The sequence below is a fragment of the Megascapheus bottae genome, chromosome 22 (genome assembly GCF_031878675.1).
Source record: "Megascapheus bottae isolate mThoBot1 chromosome 22, mThoBot2.hap1, whole genome shotgun sequence".
In the NCBI taxonomy this organism is placed as follows: domain Eukaryota; kingdom Metazoa; phylum Chordata; class Mammalia; order Rodentia; family Geomyidae; genus Megascapheus; species Megascapheus bottae.
The window spans coordinates 25,791,325-25,813,451 of NC_143530.1; the positions used below are offsets into that span (position 1 = coordinate 25,791,325).

General features: G+C 35.6%; 1 protein-coding gene and 1 non-coding gene across 2 annotated transcripts in view; one reads left to right on the forward strand and one right to left on the reverse strand.

Annotated features, from left to right (window-relative positions):
- Gmds (GDP-mannose 4,6-dehydratase) overlaps positions 1–22,127 on the reverse strand; it is a 550,906-nt gene that overhangs the window by 391,917 nt on the left and 136,862 nt on the right. The gene's annotated exons all lie outside the window — the stretch shown is intronic.
- LOC150048387 (U6 spliceosomal RNA) lies at positions 20,777–20,883 on the forward strand. Its single transcript, XR_016539356.1, has one exon. It is a non-coding gene; the product is annotated as a U6 spliceosomal RNA (small nuclear RNA).

A 22,127-nucleotide genomic window follows, 5' to 3' on the forward strand; every position in this document is an offset into this window, starting at 1 on the left:
TTTTATAAAAGCACTGTGACTACAATACTAAAACTGTCCCCTGAATGTATGGTAATCCTTACACTAAATGGTGGCTTGAGGATCTTATTTTACACTCAAATAAAAATATTTTTCTATATATATATCCAAGAATGTGTGCAGCACATTAAATATCCTCAAACAAAGAAAGGAATCACTAGAAAGATATAACTCCAATTGGATAGGCAACGGGGGAAAACAAGATGAGGGGTTGGAGTGGGGGGGAGGGAAATGGGGACCAAGACATGTAAAAGGGTATCAATGTATGGGAATTAATGCACCATCTATCTGGCAAATATCATGTAACCGTTCTATTAATTACAGTAAAAATATATGAAAAAAAGAGAAAGATATAACTCCATTAAAAATAAATTTTTTATTTAATTTTATTTGGACAAATTCCAGACATTAAAAAAAAAACAGTATCAGCCTAAATATATGTAAAAACGAACACCCAATTCACACCTTAGATTACTGTCTTATCTCAACTGACATTTGATATAATAAAAGAACAGAAACATTTTTGGCAATTCTCCATAAAAATGCCTTACATAGTTCACATTAAAAGTTATGAACTGGCTACTGTGATTCACTACTATTACAAAAAGTTAAAGTCAGATGTGGTGGCTCACACCTGAAATCCTAGCTACTCAGGAGGCTGAGATCTGCCAGCCTGGGCACAAAAGACCCTGAGACACTTATCTCCAATTAGCCACTAAAAAATCAGAAGTGGCACTGTACCTTAAGGGGTAGGGCAGTAGCCTTGAGCTGAAGAGCTCAGGGAAAACGCTCAGGCCGAATTCAAGCCTCCAAAATGAAAAAAAAAAAAAAAAAAAGTTAGAAGTGGTAGGGCTCATCTGTCATCGGAGTTGCACAGAAAGTATGACTAGGCGAATCACAGACAAGGCTGAGTAGGTCAAAAAGTAAGATACATTTTTTTTTTAATTGCAGAACAAAATGTGCTGAAGGTATGATGGCTCAAATACTAGAGTAATTGCCTAGCAAGCATAGGCCGTGAGATAACAAATACAATACTGCCCTTATAATTATTTTAACTTTACCAAAGAATGAACTGGGGAAAAGGGAAAGAGGGTGAAATTACTAGTCACTGAAGAAATCTTGGGCTATGTAAAGCAAATTTATTGTGGCAGTCCTCTAAAGTAAGTAAGTATAGAGCATGGTGTTTAAAAACTGAATTATTTAAATCAAATCATCATAATTTTAAGACTAAATTACAAAATTTAATATTTATTGAAGTTTTTTGAATGCTTTGTCATCTTATGAAGAAAATTCCAAGAGACAAACCACATTAAAAACAGTATCTAAGAAGTCAGTAACCATTCTTCAGGTTACAGCCTCATTTACTCATAGTCTAATAGCCAACAACTGAGAACTCAACCAGTCTACAGAAATCAACTAAATCTAGTTATAGTTTTTATTTTGGTATAAGAAAAATCTTTCTCTACTCTAGCATTATGAAATATTCCACTTTACCACTTTCAAGAAGATTATTTTGTCTTTCACATTCATATCTATATTCCACACAGAAATGTAACAAGATAGCCAACACAGTGCCAATGAGGGAAGAAGATTCCTTTGCCAAGGAACCACAAAAGTTCTTCATACTCACCTTCTTTTTTTCATTCTTTGTTACATTCACTACCTTTATTCTTTCCTTCCTCAAACTGTACTTTATACATTTCTGGAATGAACTCATAGGCTAGTATCATATTATAATCTATTAATATTGATGAATTTCATTTACTTGTTTATTTTTACAAGTTTCACAAGTGAAATTGACCTGGAACATCACTCCCTCCATACTATTGTCAAATTGTATGGTTAAAAGTTATATGGCTTCATAAAATAAGCTTGAACAAAGTATCAATGATTATTCTCTCAAGAATGCACAGAACTAATGTTCTAAACCTCAAATGAATGACCTCTCAAGTGCTGCTCAGCTCCAGTGAGTTCATTCTGTTAGTCTTTCATCTCTTCTGTTTTCTCTTCTGTCTTTAGCACTTACCAAAAAAATGGACTAAAATTTCACTGTGACTACATTTGATCTATTTTCCCATTTTATTTCAGTCAACTACAGCTTTCCATAGTTTAATGCCAAGTTATTGAGTGCATATAATGCACACATATATTGCTATACATTGTATATGTATATATATTATGTATGCATATTCATTATATGTGCACATGTGTTATATACCCCATAACATATATTTATATGCATGTATACATGTGTACATATGTATACACATGTGTGTATATTTGTATATGCACATATATACTATATACATCATATATATTATATACATATAACACATTGTATTATAATGTAAATATTTAACTGTACATGATTATTTTCCTCATCCTTACTTGTAGTTATTGCCTTTAAAATTGGCCTTCCAAATGTTTATATCATAATACTTTAAGAGTTAAGGAACTACAAGAGAGTGAAGCACACAGTCGTAATCTTTTAAAATACTTATCCACGAAACTAAAATTTCACAACACTTAATTTTGGGATATAAAATATTAAACACAGAAAGAAATTAGATTTGATATGATCAAGCAAACAAATCTTGATTTTATAACTAATTATAGTATAGCTCAAAATATAATGTCTGTATTAATGAAAATATATTAATAGGTTACTATTGTAAGTCAATTAGGTAATTATCAAAGCAAGTTAAAAACAGTTTCCTTTTTCTCCAATTATATGTATAATTTACAAAATAATACATAATAGTCTCCATATCTTTCATCTATTATAGGACTACTTTATATTACAAATCTTTTTATTTCTCAATATGGAAGAAATATGCTAATTTTACAAAAAAATAAATTGAACGTGTTTATCTAAACCCCAGAACCAGATAAAAATTCCAGACTGATGTGGAAGTGCATAATCTGTAATTCCATCACTCAAGAAAGTGAAATAGGAGGATCAAGAGTTTGAGGCTGACCTGGACTACATAGGGAGACTCTATATCCAAAAGCCAAAAGAAGTTGGGCACAATGGCTCAAGCCTACAATCTAGCAGCTACATGGGAGGCAGAGATAGGGACTTATGATTCAAGGCTAGTCCAGGCATTAAAAACTCATGGCCTATGTTTGCTATACAAGTACTCTACTATTTGAACCATACCCGCAACAAGTTTTGCAAGCTGGGTGTTATGACACATACCTATAATAAAAAGCTGGGCATGATGGTACTCACACAAAGAATATAAATAGGAGGATTACAGTGTAGGCTGAGCAAGTCAAAAAGTAAGTACTTAAAAAATATTCGAGGGGCCGGGAGATTGACCTAGTGGTATAGTGCTTGCCTACCATGCACGAAGACCCAGGTTCGATTCCTTGGTACCACATACTTAGAAAAAGCCAGAAGTGGTGCTGAGGCTCAAGTGGTAGAGTTGTATCTAGCCTTGAGAAAAATCCAAGGACAGTGCTCAGGCCCTGAGCTTAAGCCCAAGACTGGCAAAAACAACAACAACAACAACAACAAAATACTCGAGACTATTTCAAACAGTGACTAGGTATAGTGATACAGCCCTATGATCCCAGATACAGGGTAAGCAAAAAACCTAGGTTCAATGACATATGCTCATTACTCCTATCAACACCAGAAAGCATAAGCAGGAAGTTTGCAGCCAAGCCAGCCAGGACATAAAGTGAGATCCTATGTCAAAACTGAACAACATGAAAGGGAGCTGAAAATATGGTTCAAATGGCTGAGCACCTGGCTAGCAATGAGGTCCTGAAATCAAATCCCAACACCACAACCAAAGGGACTCCAAAATCTCAAGGAACAAAACAATCAGTAAAGTCAAAGATAAAACAATGGGGAAAATACTGTATTTTCTGATTCATAAAAGTTATTAAAATCTAAACAGAGTAAATGCAAAGGTATTCACCTCTCACTCAGTTAATTGCCTAATTTTCAGACTGTTATTGTGTGACATTCCCAGACCTCCACTGCATGCTGTCATGTCTGTGTACAATGCCTCTGTTATTTGCACAGCCCAGAACCCAGACTTAGGGATGTTAAATTACTTCCACTCTTTCTCAGTCTGGTATTCATTTTGACACTATGCTACACTTAAAAATAGGTATACTATTTAACTCACAGGATTACAGGTAAGCCAGTATTGACCCAAATACAACATAAAGAGTAAGAAATATTCCTAGCAAGATGAGCTGATCAAACAAAAATTTTTTAAATGAATCAGTATCTAACAGTGAAATGATTCACTTCAAGGCCAATGACCATAAGTATTAAGGGCATTGTTTTCAAGAAACTGACAGTTCTACCCATAAATATTCTCAAAATTATAATCATTCTTCAAAACACAAATTATATATCTTCTGTTAATATCAGTTTGATTCCCTCAAATAAGTATGTGTCACTTTTACCATCTGCTACAATCAAACTAAAGAATTCACTATGGTATATATAGAAATTTCATGGTATTTTTTCTGTAAATGCCAACAGAATGATAACAGACTAGAGTCACACTATTAACTAGAACTTGCTGTGACAGTAAAAATATAGTATATCACAACTATCCAGTAGCCACAAGTGATTAGTAATGAGATCCAGCATGTGGCTAGTATAGCTAAGACACTGAAGTTTTATTTCCTTTATATTCAAATTAAAATATAACTGCAATGGGGCCAGGAGTTTGGCCTAGTGGTAGAGTGCTTGCCTAGCATGCACGAAGACCCGGGTTCAGTTCCTCAGTACCACACACACAGAAAATATAACTGCAAATAGTCACATATTCATAGCTACTATTTGGGCTACGCAGGCATAGAGACTCACTAAGATTCACCAGGAATACACTAGCCTCATCCCACTAAATCTTTTTATTAATTCTTCAGATGGAACATTTCAATGGGAAAGAGCTAGAAGGAGACATTAGTAACATGGTAAAAAGAATGATGTCCCTAAAAATATATCAAAATGCTGGTACCAAGTCCTATATCTAGCAGAGTTAATGAAATTAATAGCTGTCTACTACAAAATCTTTTAGGTAGTAATAGGCCTCAACACAACACAGTCCCAGAGGATTTTAATAGCCATGACATTAGTCATCTTAGTTTGTGCAAACATATGATTGACAGTTTCATAATGAAACTATTTAGTAAACATTGTTCAGACCCAAAGCAGAAATATGTTGCTAGTTTCAAGAAGATGTCATAATTATGTTTGCCAGTCCTGGGACTTGAACTCAGGGCCTGGGTACTGTCCTTGGGTTCTCTCAAGGCTAGAGAGCTCTACCACTTGAGCCACTGCACCATTTCCAGCTTTTTCTATGCTTGTGATACCAAGGAAATCAACTCAAGTCTAATGCATGTTAGGCAAGCACTCTACCACTAGGCCAAACGCCAGCCCCAGAGATGTCATAATTTTGAGAATGAAAAAAATGTCTCCACTGTTAAGTGCCATATGACTTTTGTTTTTTTTTTTGTTTTTTTTGCCCTATATCATTATTCTTTATTTTCTGAATTTGATTATATTTTTCTTCTCTCCAAGTAGTTGTACAGAGAGGTTATCATTCAACAAATCGGTTTACAAGTACAACGTATCTTCACGGGTATCTTTCTTTTTTTTTCCATATTTTTTAATTGTAATTAGTAAAAGGGTTACATGATATTTGCCAGATAGAAGGTGCATTAATTCACATACATTGATACCCTTTCACATGTCTTGGTACCCATTTCCCTCCCCCCCCACACCCCCTACCCGTCTTGGTTTTCCCCCCTTCCCTATCAAATTTCAAATATCCAAATACAAATAAATTCAATATATCAGATAACAAAGTGAGATAATATACCAATATGAGATAACCAAGGGACAGCAAAGGAGATGAGAGACAACATAGTACATTAAGGACAACAATCATTCATTAAGTGCCATATGACTTTGTAAAGAGAATGAAACTCAAACACAGAAAACAAATACAGAGTCATCAGTATAAGATGGTAATGGTGTATATACACTGATACACATGCAGGCAAAAGAAACAAAACATTATTTTTGCCAGTCCTGGATCTTGAACTTAGGGCCTGAGCACGGTCCTTGGGTTTTCTCAAGGGTAGCACTCTACCACTTGAGCCACAGCATCACTTCCGGCCTTTTCTGTGTATGTGGTACCAAGGATTTGAATCCAGGTCTTCGTGCATGCTAGGTAAGCACCCTACCATTGAGCCAAATTTCCAGCCCCAGAAACAAAACATTCTGTATCTGAACACATCAGCAATATGCTAGTGGTACAGCTTCATACAGACACAGCTTTATTTAGGAGAAGGGCTGACAGGCACTCCACCATCTCCTCATTGGTGGTTGCTGCTCCCATTCGGAAGGGATTCTCTTAATTTTGTTGGTTATCCTTTGCTATGCAGAGCCTCAGTTGGATAAAATCCCATTTGCCTTTCAGGCCCTATCTAAAACAAAAGAAAAAAAAAACCTAAAACAAACAAACAAACAAAAAAACAACTTGTTGCCTACACAAAGTCTGAAAATGTATCCCCGTTTTGTTTTGTTTTGTTTTGTTTTGTTTTGTTTTTGCCAGTCCTGGGCTTTGGCTCAGGACTTCCTGAGCTTCTTTGGGCTTCCTCGAGGCTAGAGCTCTACCACTTGAGCCATAGCACCACTCCTGGCTTTTTTCTATGTATGTGGTACCAAGGAATCTATCCCGGGTCTTTGTGCATGCTAGGCAAGCTCTCTACCACTAGGCCAAACTCCTGGCCCCATATCCCTGTTTTGTTTTTTGTTTTTTTGTGTTTTTTTTTTTTTAGTAATTTTGTAGTTCTATGTTTCAGCATTTTGGTTTTTGATTCGCCATATGAATTTGATTTTGTTTATCATGAGAAGAAGGGATCTAGTTTCATTCTTCTGAATATGAAATACACATTTGTTTTTGTTTTTGCCACAGTGGAATTTGAACACAGGGCCTATCACTTGCTAGGCAAACAGTGTATTCTCGGCCTTTTTGCTTTAGTTACTTTTCAGGAAAAGATTTCCATATTTTGCTCAAATCAGCTTTAAAAGGAGATCATTCTTCCACATAGCTAGGATTACATGCAGGTACCACCTTACTAGCTTGACTTTTCAGATGAGGACTATAAATTTTTGCTCAGGGTGATATCAAACTGTGTGATCCATCTCCTTCTCCCAAGTCATTTCATTTCAGACTGGCCTGGAACTCAAAACAGCATAATCTACCTCCCAAGTGGTAGGGTTTCAATCATGAGCCACCAGACGCAACTCTGCATATCCAATTTGGTCAACATCATTTATTGTTCTACTATTTTAATCTACTATATTTTCTTGGCATCCTTATTAAATATCTATATGTGGAAGAGGCAGAGGAGGCAGGAAGTGAGGGTATGTACGGACAGGCCCTGGAGATCCCTGTGTGTAAAGGAAATTTGGTGTATAAAGGAAAACAATGTTAAATAAATCAGTTGTTTCTCCAATATTTATCCTCAAGAAAAGTATGCTACTCTAGAAAGTGAAAATGATATTGTACATTGATAGATATTAAAGGTCTAATACATGTTATTGGAAATTGCTTACCTCTATTGGAATGATTATCACAATGCTACCACAGACATAATTATAATAATAGGATTCAAGAGGAAAGAAAAGTAATAGTGTGCTAACTTAAATTCTATCTTATTAGTCATCCTTCATATTTACATGGAAAGCTTTCAAATGTTTTTATAGCTATGGATTTTTACTTTAAAACCTGAAATCCTAAGCCACTGCAAGGTTGTTGGCTTGGGTTGTTTCCTAGTGCTAAGAGTTTGGCAACTGACTAAAATTGTGAACTGTATGTTAATCATTCACTCAATATTTTCTTGACCACAATTATTCATAGATCAGCATAGGAAACCAGAGAAAACACCACCAGCAATATTCCCTGAACTAGCCTGGAAGCAATTTCCCATCTGTGGTCACAAAAAGGGAAGCTTCTCAGCACCTCAAGAGAAGCGTCTCTCTTATGTCCTAGAAGGAGCTATACAGACCCACAGAGTATATCTAGCATTTGTCTACTAAGTCACTTTGTCCTCTAATAAATGCATAGGACACTGATTCCTGGACGCCTCAAATAAGAAAACCCTAACTGTTCAAGTTCTTATATAAAGTGCTATAGCGTTTGTGAATAACTTACACACAACTTATACATATTCATTTAAAGTATCAAGTATAGTTTAAATAATTTCTAGATTATGTTTAATGCGTAACAAAATGTAAACACTAAGTAAAAAAAGTTTTTTTTACTATCTTCTTTATATACGAGTGACAAGAAAAAGTCTGGTTAGTACAGAAGCAACTTATTTTCTTTTAATTACTTTCTATCTTTGGTAGATTAACTCAATAGTTAAAAAATAAAATTTATAGATTCAGGAATTTCATTCAATTATACATATAGATCTAATTTTAAAGTTACAAATAACTTCAGTATTGTTTTTAGATATTGGCATAAAATAATTTTATGTTTATAATGAAAACTAGACAGGAGGCCAGGAGTGTGGCCTAGTGGTAGAATGCTTATCTGCAAGCACAAAGCCCTAGTTTGATTCCTTAGTACCACATGCACCGAAAAAGCTAGAAGTAGTGCTGTGGCTAAAGTGGTAGAGCACTGGTCTAGAGAAAAGCCGAAGGACAGTGCCCAGGCCATAAGTTCAAACCCCAGGATTGGCAAAAAGACAAAAAATAAAAAGAATAGAAAAGTGAAAAGAAGGATTCTATACACTTGATTACTGAGACTAAAGTGGTTATTTCTGAAAATCCTAAGAAGTGTGAAAGATATATTACTACTTTCAACTAAAATAAGAGAAAATATCATCTTGTTTAGTGAATATATACACAATATATATACAAAATATGTGGATGGAAAAACTTTAGGGCCAAATATTCTTACTTAATTTTTTTTTTTTGCCAGTCCTGGGCTTGAGCTCAGGGCCTGAGCACTGTCCTTGGACTTTCTCAAGGCTACCACTTGAGCCTCAGTACCACTTCCGGCTTTTTTCTATGTATGTGGTACCGAGGACTCGAACCCGGGTCTTTGTGCATGCTAGGCAAACCCTTTAACCACTAGGCCAAACTCCCGGCCCTTCATTAATTTTTTAAAGAAAAAGGAACTTGCAAAAATAATGGTTTACCCTGTTAGAGACCTTTTCTAATTCACCAAGTTTTAATTTGGAATTTAATATAGAATAAAACCTATATTGGAAGATGATGAGTCATAAGTATCAACTGGCAACCAATAACCTGGTATTTTAAAATCCTAAGCAAGGGGATGGAGCAGACAAGGAGAGAGAATAAGAGTTGACAAACACCGTTATAATATTCAATATATGTATGTGAAATTGGAACCAGGTAACCTGAGTAGATGTGAGGGGTTGGGAAAGATGAGGAAGATTGATGATAGGTACCATTGATCAAGATGTACCGTACTCATATACTGACATGCTAAAACACCTTTATAAAATTATTTAAAGGTAACAAACAATATAAAAAATAATATCCTCAGCAAAAACTGGGGCAAATTCATCTTCCTGAGCATCAATAATGAAGAATTTTATTAAGTTTCTTAGTTGTGATAATTAGTATTATTACAAATAAAGCATGTAGCTCTCAATAAATCAGAGCTATTTTTACTACCAGTATGTCATGTAAACTATTTTTTGATGAGATATATAAATATAACATTTCCCCTAAAATTTTAAGTTGAGGGAAATAAGCCCAAGAACCTAAGGCTATGTCCACATCACAGCTACCTCCTGTATTCTAGAGAGTGCCCAATATTTAAAAGATATCACAGCTACCTCCTATATTCTAGAGAGTGCTCAATATTTAAAAGATATCAAATAAGTATCTGTTTATTGGAAGAAAAAGAATAAATCACTAATATGGATTGGGCTTAGACATTTTCACTGAGTTTTGTGCATTAAAATACTAAAGTTAGTGCTTTAACCATTTGAGTCTACAGCATTTCTTACAGCTTTTATGGTAAAAGTCTCACAGGCTTTTCTCTCCATGCTACCTCTGAACTACGATCCTCAGATTTAAGCCTTCCTTAATAGCTAGGATTACAGACAGAGCCAGTAGTGCCTGGCTAGTATAAAGTATTTTATGCCTCAAAGTTCAGATCAGCAGAATCTTCCACATCACTTCCTGCGGTAACAACATATTCTGATATTTAAGCTATGTAATAAACAAAGGGAAGATATTTAATTTCTTAAGGAGTCCACATATATGAAATGGTGGTCATTTGTTGTATTTTTATTTGTTTGCAAATACAGGTCAAAACATGCATTCTACTCTTCAGACCTAACAAGCCAGAAAAATAAAACAAAACCAAAAGCATTATAGTTATACTTCTCATAAGAAGTGGCTGTGTAAAAACAAACAAAACCAATTTTAATAAATGTTAAGAAGGACTTGGAGTTTGAACTAGTGGTAGAGTACTTTCCTAGCAGGCACAAAGACCCGAGTTCGATTCCTTGGTACCACATACATAGAAAAAGCTGGAAATTATGCTGTAGCTCAAGTGGTAGAGTTCTGTATTAAGAAAACCCATGGACAGTGCTCAGGCCAAGTTCAGGCCCCAGAACTGCAAAATAAAATAAAATAAATGCTAAGTATACACTGATACTAAAATAAAACATGAATATACAAAATGTTTAAGAAATTGCCAATATTGTACTTAAAATTTTTATAGGGTCAGCTCCTAAAGACATGTTCCAAACTCAGTAAAGAACTTGATGCCACATGGCTGTCTGTAACATGTAAGTCAAACTACAAGGGGTATTATTTAGCATTGCTAAGACACTGGGTTCCATAATGTTTTTCTTCCCATGTGACATTATGTCAATTTGATCCTTAACAACACAAAATGCCAATTACTTAAAAAGATCAGAAGTAAATAAAATAAAACTTAGTAATACCTTTAAAATAACTAGTCAAAAATAGTCATAAATAAGCTGGGTGTGGTGGTTTACACCTGTAATCCTAGCTATTCAGGAGGCTGAGATCTAAGGATTGAGGTTCAAACCAGCCAGGGCACTAAAATGTCCATGAGACTCTAATCTCCAATTAATCACCAGAAAACTGGAATGGCACAGTGGTTCAAGGGGTAGGGCAGTAGCCTTGAGCTGAAGAGCTCAGGGACAACACCGAGCCCTAGGGGTAGGGTAGTATCCTAGAGCTGAAGAGCTCAGCGACAGTGCCCTGGCCCAGAGTTCAAGTCCCATGACCAACAACAACAAAAAAGTCATAAAATAATACATGTAAGTAGGATAGCTACATGACCAAGTAATAGACCAATTGAGTTAAATAAATAGTTGATCTACAAATAAAAGTATTAAGAATGAATTACTAGCCAGGCATTGGTGGCTCACACTTGTAATCATAGCTACTCATGAGGCTGAGATCTGAGACTCAGTTCACAGTCAGCTTGGGCAGGACAGTCCATGACTCATCTCCAATTAATAATCACAAAGCCAAGTGGAGCTGTAGCTCAAAAAAGCACTAGAGCACTAGTCTTGAGCAAAATATTCAGAGATAGCACCAGGCCCTGGGTTCAAGCCCAGGACCAATAATAATAATAATAATAATAATAATAATAATAATAATACAATTACAGACCATGTGGAAAAGATACCCAGGAAAAATGGCACATAATGGTTTTGAAATAAAATTTCCATCACTTGAAAAGCAGATTCTTCCATTAACTATGTACTCATACTCTCACATAACTTCCCAAACCAACTACCCCCCCACCTTTTTTTTTTTGCCAGTCCTGGGGCTTGGATGCAGGGGCTGGGTACTATCCTTTAACTTTCTCAAGGCTAACACTCTACTACTTGAGTCACAGCTTTTTCTGTATATGTGGTACCGAGGAATCGAACCTAGGGCTTCATGCATGCTAGGAAAGCACTCCACCACTAGGCCATACTCCTGGCCCACTATTTCACTTTCTAAATTTAAAATAATTACATTTCAAAATTTAATAAAATATACTAAAAACAAAGATAGGAAAGCCAAAAAGACAAGAATAAGGTGTTTTTTTTTAACTTTTAAATATAGGGAGACAGAAGAAAAAGAGAAAAGATAGGGGCAGAGACAGAATTTTAATCAACCACAATTAAGGCATTAAAATTAAATTTGTGGAGCTGGGAATGTTGCATCACATTTGAGACTTATTTTTTTTTTTAAATTTTTGTCATGGGGCTTGATCTCAGCCTGGGCACTGTCCCTGAGCTCTTCAGCTCAAGGCTTACTGACCTATCCCTGGGTCTGGGTGTTATTCCTGAGCTCTTCAGCTCAAGGCTGCCACCCTACTATTGAACCAAGCCCCACTTCCTGTTTTCTAGAGGTTAATTGGAGATAAAGAGTCTCTGGTCCTTTTGTGCCTTTGAATCTTGATCCTCAGATCTCAGCCTCCTGAGTAGCTAGGATTACAGGCGTGAGCCACTGTGCTCAGTTACATCTGAGAGTTTCTGACACCACTAAAAAAAAAGAACCAGGGCTAAGAGCATGGCCTAGTAGTAGAGTTCTTGACTAGCATGCATCAAGCCCTGGGTTCAATTCATCAGTACCACATACACAAAGCAGGAAGTGGTGCTATGACTAAGTGGTAGAGCACTAGCCTTGAGAAAGCCCAAAGACAGTGCTTAGGCCCTGAGTCCAAGTCTCAGGACTGGAAAAAAAGAAAGTCTCAGATGCAAGAATTAACCCTTTCTGGTTTCCTCAAACTATTTGTAAACCAACTTTCTTAATTTTGGAAAGTTGAATTCAAGAACTTTATTTAAATTATTTTATTGCAGCTACATGCTATAAAATGAGGGGTAATTGGTTAATCTAGAATCTGGGAGCTATTTCAGAGATTTGGAAAATTAGATCTTCATGTACCACTTGGATAAACAAGCAGCAGCCTCTCAAATGTGCGCCCAGCCAGGTAATGGGAAAGGGTAGGTTTATGAGTCTGTAATGTGATCTTTAGTTTATCATAATCTACATAATCGTGACAGTGTCTCTCCTTCCTCAAACCACACAAGTCCAGAAATGTACCATATATATATATATATATATATATATATATATATATATATATGTTCTTGGAAACACAAAGCTGATATGAAAAGTAATTATGAGAACGAAAGTTAAACCATACACAATGAAGGGAAACTTTCATGATCTTTAGCTAGGAAATGAAATAAATCACCTCCATTCACTTAAAATATACTCTACCACATTGTTGCATAGAGAATATTTGATGAAATTTTTGTTAATTTTGTTTTCTCAAAATAGTTCTTGAAATACATAATTAAAACTTGCCACATGATTATTTATAACTTGGTATCACTTATTTTAGTTTTGCTGTTTCTTTCTATCTAGGTTGAAATAATTTCTGTTAATATGGAATGTCTAACCTCCAATTAACTGAAATATTTTAATAAAAGTAGACCTACACTTCAGTATATCTGACAGGAATGCATAATAAATGATAAATATACCCTAATTTTAAAATTATTTGATGATGGACTTACCTAATAAGCCGTAGTTACTTTACGAATACTCAAATGACGTGAAGATTTGTGAGAAAATGGAGGCTTTATTATAAAATCAAGACAAAATTAGCTTTCTTAGGCCACATGCCTTCAAAGCATTCCAGCCATCAACTCCTACACATCTAGGAGGTGTTTGGGCCAGTCTCACAAAGTGGTTAAAACTAACCTCAGTGCCAGAAGACTTGTGTGGTCAATATTCTCCAGGGACATTTCAGTTGCAACAAATCCAATTTGATTCTTTCACAAGCAGTTGTTTAAATGTTTCTTTTCTGCCCATTTCATTTAATTCTTTAAGCTATTCAAAAAACTCAGGATGTTTCTCTGGTTTTAGACTGCTTTAGACACATGGAAAATTATAGGTTATGTTATCTCTCATTTCTTTTGCTGTCCCTTGATTATCTCACTTTGTTACCTGATATATCGGATATATTTGTATTTGGTTATTTGAAATTGGATAGGGAACGGGGGAAAACAAGATGAGGAGTGGGGGTGGGGGGGAGGGAAATGGGGACCAAGACATGAGAATGGGTATCAATGTATGGGAATTAATGCACCATCTATCTGGCAAATATCATGTAACCCTTCTATTAATTACAATGAAAAAAAGAAAAATTATAGGTTATCTAATAATGCTAGATCCTATTTTTGCTTAGCTTACTTAGATAAGAGATTTTCTATTGTCTTAGATATTCACGGTCTTAATTTAGGCTACATGGATGGAATTGTTAAAGGAGGAATGATTAAGAATGCTATTGGCATTTATTAAGTGCAACATTATGTTAAAGTCTCTATATAATTCAAGGTATTTATTTACATATTGATTAAAAGCTACATTTCCTTGTTTCCAATCCCACTGTCTGATTCTACCTTTATAGAATTGCCAAATAATCTGACAGTTCTATCCTAACTTCTCTGAAAACATATGAATAACTGCCTTGTTTTGTAAATGACGGTGCTTAGTGGAACTTGTTGAAAATTAACTACACCTTTAAAGAGACATCTTGGTATAGTAAAAAAAGAAAGAAAAGAAAGAAAGAAGGAAAGAAAAAGAAAGAAAGAAAGAAAGAAAGAAAGAAAGAGAGAGAGAGAGAGAGAGAGAGAGAGAGAGAGAAAGAAAGAAAGAAAGAAAGAAAGAAAGAAAGAAAGAGAGAAAGAAAGAAAGAGAGAAAGAAAATCATATTTGAGATCCATGCTAGTAACAAACTGTGTAATTGTAAGGCTGCCAGTACCTTCATACACCATCTTGCTACACAGCCCAGACTAGCCTTGAACTCTGGATCCTTTTGTCTCAGTAACCTGAGTGCTAGGATCTGGAGGACTGAGGTTTGAAGCTAATCCAGACAGAGAAGTTCATGAGACTTTGTCTCTAAAACAAACAACAAAATGCTGTGCTGGAGGTATGTTTCAAATGGTAGCGAACCAGCCAACCAAACAAAGCAAATGCAAAGCCCTGAATTCAAACTCCAGCAGCATGTACGTATGTATGTACATACACTCACACATTGTTAGGCAAAATAGTATGCATCCTTATACTGTGCAATATATTATTTTATAAAAATGACACTCACTTTCTGAGTTAAATTTGAGAATTAAGATTCAATTTTAGTGTTTTAACTTCAAAGTAAAAGTGAGTTCTTAACAGTGATTAACTATGGCCTTCATTACAGAGGGAGGATGGTCATGTGAACCTGTACCCTAAGGTGAAAGGGGGTATCCTGGTGTAGGGACCGGTGTGATGTCCATCCTGTGAAGCTCTGCGCAATAGTGACTCTCCATGCTTTTTCCTCTTTTACTGATTGTGTTCCTCTATGGAAGTCCCTCATTCTTGGAGGTGAAGTTGTACAAACTAAGAAAGCAAAATGAGAATAGCAAACTAATCAAGAAAGAGCAAATGCATATGTGTGTGTATAGGTGTGTATGTGTGTGATTTATGTTTTTAACTTCCACTGATTTTGAAAAGCAAATTGCCCTGACTTTGAAAAGTAAATTCCTGAAGTCTATTAAGTGAAGTGGCTAGAAGAATGTAAGCTTGAATAATGCTAATCAGGTGAAAGGCTGTTGGAAGTACACAGACTTTTTATGTTTAAGTAGGTATGTATAAAGAAATGGAAGGAATTTTTATAAGGAATATTCTCTAAAGGAAAAGGATCTTAGTTCAAAACATAATTTTAGAAGGCTGATGAAATCCAGAACACACTGTTGACATGGATCTTTGGAAAGCATGGTTAGTCTTACTGCTAATGCAAACACTACCATTACCAGATGATAAAGCTGTAAAGGGAGCCAGCATGCAGAAAATTAGGAGACAGTAGGCCTCCACAACACAGAAGCAAGATGTGGTCCATCCTATGTTATCTGTGGCATCCAAGCAAAGGGATGAGCCATACTACTACAAAATGCTCCTAGCATACTGCTCTTACAGTAGACTGTAGGTAACCATAAAAAGGTCATGCAAAATTCTGCTAAATTTGTATTTTCTACGAAAGTCTTAATTTTACTATTATCATTTTCTCCTCCACAAGTTAAAAAAATACAACTGGTCCTGATTACTCATTCAGGACTCTAGACATCCACAAACAGACTAAAGGAGGATACCCTTAAAGGGAAGATCATGAAGGTGTAATTCCCCTGAACATTTAAAACAGACTTACAGAAATAAATTCCAAGAAATGGAAACGTAGTTTTACTGTCATTACTTTAAGTGTTTCTTGTCTTTTTTTGTGTGGGGGAGACAAAGAGAGGGTATAAAAATGGAAGAAGGGTGAACAAATTGCAATCGTGGTTTGTAGTATACACTATGTGGAAAATAAACTTTAAAATTTATGGGAAGGGAGAGGAGGATTTGAGGGATAAACAAAGAAAGGGTGTCCAAAAAAGAATTCTACTCATTATTTAATGTAATGGTAATCTCTCCATACAACACCTTAATGATAACAATAAAATGATATTTTTAAAGTTATAAACACAAGCATAAAAAACTTACAATCAGGCCATCACTGGTTGCTAGTCAGTTGTTACCATCACTTGCCTTTTTGTTCTCTTGGAGATTTCTAATATAACAGTACAGGTAGCTGACTCAAAATTACAGAGGGTTTAGAATTTTATTGTTTTTCTATAATACAAAGTATTCCTTTTCTCCTTTTTCATAGATCTTACAGCAGCAATTCCATTCTGAAGAGATTCAGCCTCTCACATGTACTTTGTTGTTCTTTCATTTATTCCCTGTTTATCAAGCTACTATCAAGTATGAAGTTGTTGTATGGATTACACAAATGGCTATGATTTTTTAATCCTAAAGAAATTAATTACCAATTAGTGCAGGATGGGCTTAGGAAAAGGAATTATGAAGTGTCTCAGGTCTGCCTTTTCACCAATGGAATGAAGAGATTTTTAAGATTTCTTAGTTAAGTTCAACTCATTTATTAAAAAAGCCTAAAATTTTATGTTGAAAATATAAATATGTAAGGATGACTGACGTTTCTTTATGAGCTATATTGGAGGAATTCATGATTTAGTTATTGTGGGTAATTGGATATGGGAACTTAGGATATGAATTTTGTAATTCTAGATATGGTCCAATTAACTTCTGGGATAAAGGATTTTTAGACACATTCACTGGGAAACTCACATTCTTCTGAATAGCTGCATACATGTGAACTGTGGACAAACTTGAGGAGAATAATAGGGCCCTTACATTTGTTTTGGGGAAAATCAATACTAATTCTTTAGGGTAGGGGGATCTTTTCTGGATCAAGGCTTCTCTTATATAGGTTAAGAAAGAGTGACAAAACTTGAGTTTGTGCTTAGGACTGATAACAAGAAAGAAAGTCAAGAATTTACCAACAATGTTCCACAACATTCTGGTTCTGTAATACAAACTCTGATAGGAAACCTCTAAGCATGCCTGTTTTCAAAAAAAAAGGAAAATGCCTTGTTATCTGATATATTGTATGTATGCCTATTTGGTTATTTGAAATCGAATAGGGAAGGGGGAAAAACAAGATGGGGGGATGGGAGGGAGACCAAGACATGAGAAAGGGTATCAATGTTTGTGAAGTAATGCACCTTCTATCTGGTGAATATAATGTAACCCTTCTATTAATTACAATAAAAATATATGAAAAAAAGAACAAGGAAAAGATTATAATAAGAGTAATGGGAAAGACAAGAAAATATGTATATAAATGTAAGGCCTTAGATGCCAAGGCTGAGGAAGTCCTGAAGGACTTCAGTGTCAAACAGGCACTGAAAAAAGCCAGTAATTTAAAAAAATGCCAGTAGTTAGAAAGGTATTCAGAATCTTCTTTTGATAATGTCCATAAACATACATAAAGAAGTGTTTTCATTTAGGACAGTTAACTATATTCTAGCCTGAGATCTTCTTTCTTCCTTCATCAAATTGCTAGATTTCATGAATTTGCTTTTTAAAACAGTTTGAAAATGGTTTTCAGTATAATTTGCTTCCTCTATAAATGTATGTAATGTACATTTAAGTCTTTAAAAAACACTATTCTGATGTCTCACACCTGTAATCCTAGCTATCCAAAAGGCTTAGATTTAAAGATCACAGTTTAAAGCCAATCTGGGCAGGAAAATCCACCAAAAATCCGGAAAAGGAGCTGTGGCCCAAGTGGTAAAGTGCCAGTCTTGAGGAAGAAACACTTAGTGACAGTACCCACGTCCCAAGTTCAAGCCCCAGTACCAGCAAGAAAAACAAACAAACAAACAAAAAAACAGTAACAGCAAGAAAAACACTATTCTGAGGAAAGACCCACCGAGTTCCCAGAGTGCCAAGGAGGTCCATTAAACATACCCACACACCCACCCACCCACACCCACACACATACACACACACAAAATGTATCAGGAGCTTCCCTGGGAACTGAATTTCTGGGTCCTTATGTCTCTTGCTGGGCACTGTGGCTTATCCTTGCAATGCTATCTACTTTAGAAGGCTGAAATCTGAGGATCATAGCTCACAGCCGGCCCAAGCACCAAAGTCTGTGAGACTCATCTCCAATTAACCACCAAAAAACTGGAAGTGCTTCTGTGGCTCAAAGTGGTAGAGCACTAGCCTTGAGCTGAAGAGCTCAGAATCAGCCCCCAGGCCCAGAGTTCAAGCCCTATTACTGATGAAAAGAAAAAGAGTATGGCTCTTAAGCCTGTGTTCACATCAAGTCTGTTACTTGCTAGTGAGGGGACACTGTACCAAAGCAAAGGCACAGCCCTTTTCTTCCAGAGATAACAGCTAAAAAGAACCCTCATACTCTTAACCAAGAGTCTGAAACAATCTCTGTAGCCTCATCTACCCAGACATTGTGCATCTCTGACTCAATAACAGTTTTTGTATATGCATTGATTCCCTCCCTCGCTCCTCCAAAAGCGGGATAAATGCTCTTTCCAACTTCTGTCTCCACAAATAAACATTTCTTGAGTTGTAAGACACAACTCAAGAAAGATATAGGCTCAAACAACACAAGATTATGGCCCACCTACCTTGAGTTCCCATCATTCTAATATTATACATATATTTGACTAAGATTCAGGCCACTCAGACACACTAACAGAGGGTTATCTTCACGTTTAAGTCAAGAGAGAATGCCCAACCAAGAATAAGCATCACATTACTGTTCCTCCGTCAAACTGCAGCTCTCTGGCCACCTCAGGGACAGACTCTGAAACTTCTTTAAGTTGTGGAAAACACTACTTTTCCACATTTACATATGTTTCAATTCATAAAATAGACATTTTATAAAAAGTTGTTGATAGACTGTATTCTGCCCGTGCACATTAGTTAAATGTGTTTTATTTCCCTTTTGGGTTGTGTGCTGGCAGAAAATAACACAATGAAGAGGTGGTAGTATGCATTTCCAAGCCCCTTATGGCAAACACTATGAAAGAAGGGCTTTGACGAAAAATGTTCAAGCTGACTATAATAGTTTTCCTTTTAGTACATTATTGTTGCCATGTGTTTGCTGCTGTCTGTAGCAATAAAAAAGCTCTGAAATATTAGTCTGTGTCCTTTGTAGACTCAAGAGTTTCCATAAGAGAAATTGCTTGGAAAAATCACAATATTGCTCCAACTAAAATATTAATACAAAAAACTTGTTGAAATGTTGAACTAAAATACTAAAGAATTATTACTACAGATGTAATTTATGAGGCTCTTAGTGCCTCAATTTCATAAAGGCTTTTATATTCCCACTATAGAAATTTGTTTGATATGTTCTTCACCACAACAGTGACGCTGCCACCAGGATAAAATGATTTAGGGAATCCTCAGAAGTTCTGATAAGATAGATTAGAAGGCAAAAAGTCATGATCAATATAGCTGGTTTCACAATTCTGTTTGGAAAAAAATATTTTTCTACATGAAAAATGTAGACACTATGTAATCATATAAAATGGTATTTATTATAAGTTTACCTGTTTGAGGGAGGGTAATAAGGGAGCACAGAAATGGTAAGAGAAAGGGTGAACAAATGCAGCAGTAATACTCACTAGGCAGCATGTTAAAAATGAAGTATACAACTTGTGGGAGGGGACAAGAGGGAAAAATAGAACAAGCATGGGAAGGGGTGACACTGTTAAAGATTAAAAAAAGATGTGAGAGGGATAACAATGTTCAAAAAGAAATGCATTCACTACCTACCACCTTATATAATGTAACCCTTCTGTCTGTACATCACCCTGACAAAAAATTCAATTTAAAATATAAAAAAGATTACTCTTCACCTGACTTATGTAACTGGGATAGTGCCCAGACTCTGCGTTCAAGATCCAGGATTGGTGTGTGCGTGCATATGTGCACACCACACACACACACACACACACACACACACACACAAAATCAAAAAAAGATAAAAAGAAATTGAAGTCTTTAGTAGTAAGATTACCAGTAATTTTAAGTTTAAAAACAGGAACGTGTCACATTCAATGTACATATGTTAAAATAAAATCACAAAAAATATAGGTCTCTTTTTTCTATTTTTCTAGTTGTAGATCTAGATTTTTGGACTGAATAATATAGACTCTCAAATATAACAAGCTAAAGAGTAGTGATATTAACCTATAGACCCAGAAGCTAATGCAATAATTAGTATAATAAATTACTCCCTCTAAATTATTAGATGTGTTCTTATTAAGAAAATGGCTGGTGTTTGCTTCTGCAGCGCATATATTAAAATGGGAACCATGCAGAGAAGATTAGCCTGGCCTCTGCACAAGGATAACACCCAAATTCATGAAGCGTTTAAAAAAAAAAAAGAAAGAAAGAAAATGGCTGCTTGGTGCTGGTGATTCACACCTATAATTCTAGCTATTTAGGAAGCTGAGATCTAAGGATGTCAGTTCAAAGCAATCAAACGAAAGGAAGTCTGGGAGACTCATCTCCAATGAACCACAGAAAAACCAAAAGAGGGAATGTGGCTCAAAGTGGCTACATACTAGCCTTTACCACAAAAGCTCAGAGACAGCACCCAGGGCCTTGAGTTCAAGCCGTACAAATGACAAAAAAGAAATAGGCTTAATCTTCATTTGGGTTCACAATTTCATCTCAACTTCTCAAAATTAGGAGCATATAATGTTTATCCTGACTACCCAAAATCAGGTATTTAAATGCCACACTAGTTTAGCTACATGAATTAGTATTTAGCCACAACTAATATTAGGATTTCCTGGATTCCACTGCCTGTCCTGTAACTACAAAGTCAATCTTGGGCTTCCAATTATACCCAAACATAACAGTCTTCCTGTTTATTCTTAAATATTACTCAAAGAAGTTTTGTAACAAGATTCCTGTATAAAATGTCATATTTTGTTGATCTGTTTTTCCTTACAAGAAAAAAATGAGCTCTGTCTTAGGAATTAATTCAAGTTCATTAATTCTACTTCTTTATAAAATAATATAATCTACTCTCATACAAGAACAGAAGAAAGAGTGGTGGCTAATAAAAGAATAAAAACAAAAGTAGACACTAGGGGCCAGGAGCATGGCCTAGTGGTAGAATGCTTACCTAGCATGCACAAAGCCCTACCACAAACACAGAAAAAGATGGAAGTAGTGTTGTGGCTCAAGTGGTAGAGCGCTAGACTTGAGGAAGTCCAATGACAGTGCCCAGGTCCTGAGTTCAAGCCCCAGGCCTGGCAAAAAAAAAGAAAAGAAAAGAAAGAGAGAGAAAGACAGAGGGAGGGAGAGAAAGAAAGAGAAAGAGAGAGAGAGAAAGAGAGAGAGAGAAAGGAAAAGAAAGAAAGAAAGAAAGAAAGAAAGAAAGAAAGAAAGAAAGAAAGAAAGAAGGAAGGAAAAAGAAAAAAATAGTAACAGTGCTACCTTTTAGATCTTGCAAATAAAAAGATCATGGAAGCAAAAGATCAATGTTATGCTATGGTTACAAAACTAAATTAACTATAACAAGGATTAGGAAAAAATATAACAAAAGTGGGGAGGGATATGGTAGATGTTCACTTGATACTTTTGCAAATGGCCTAAGTGATTTATTTTTAAAAAC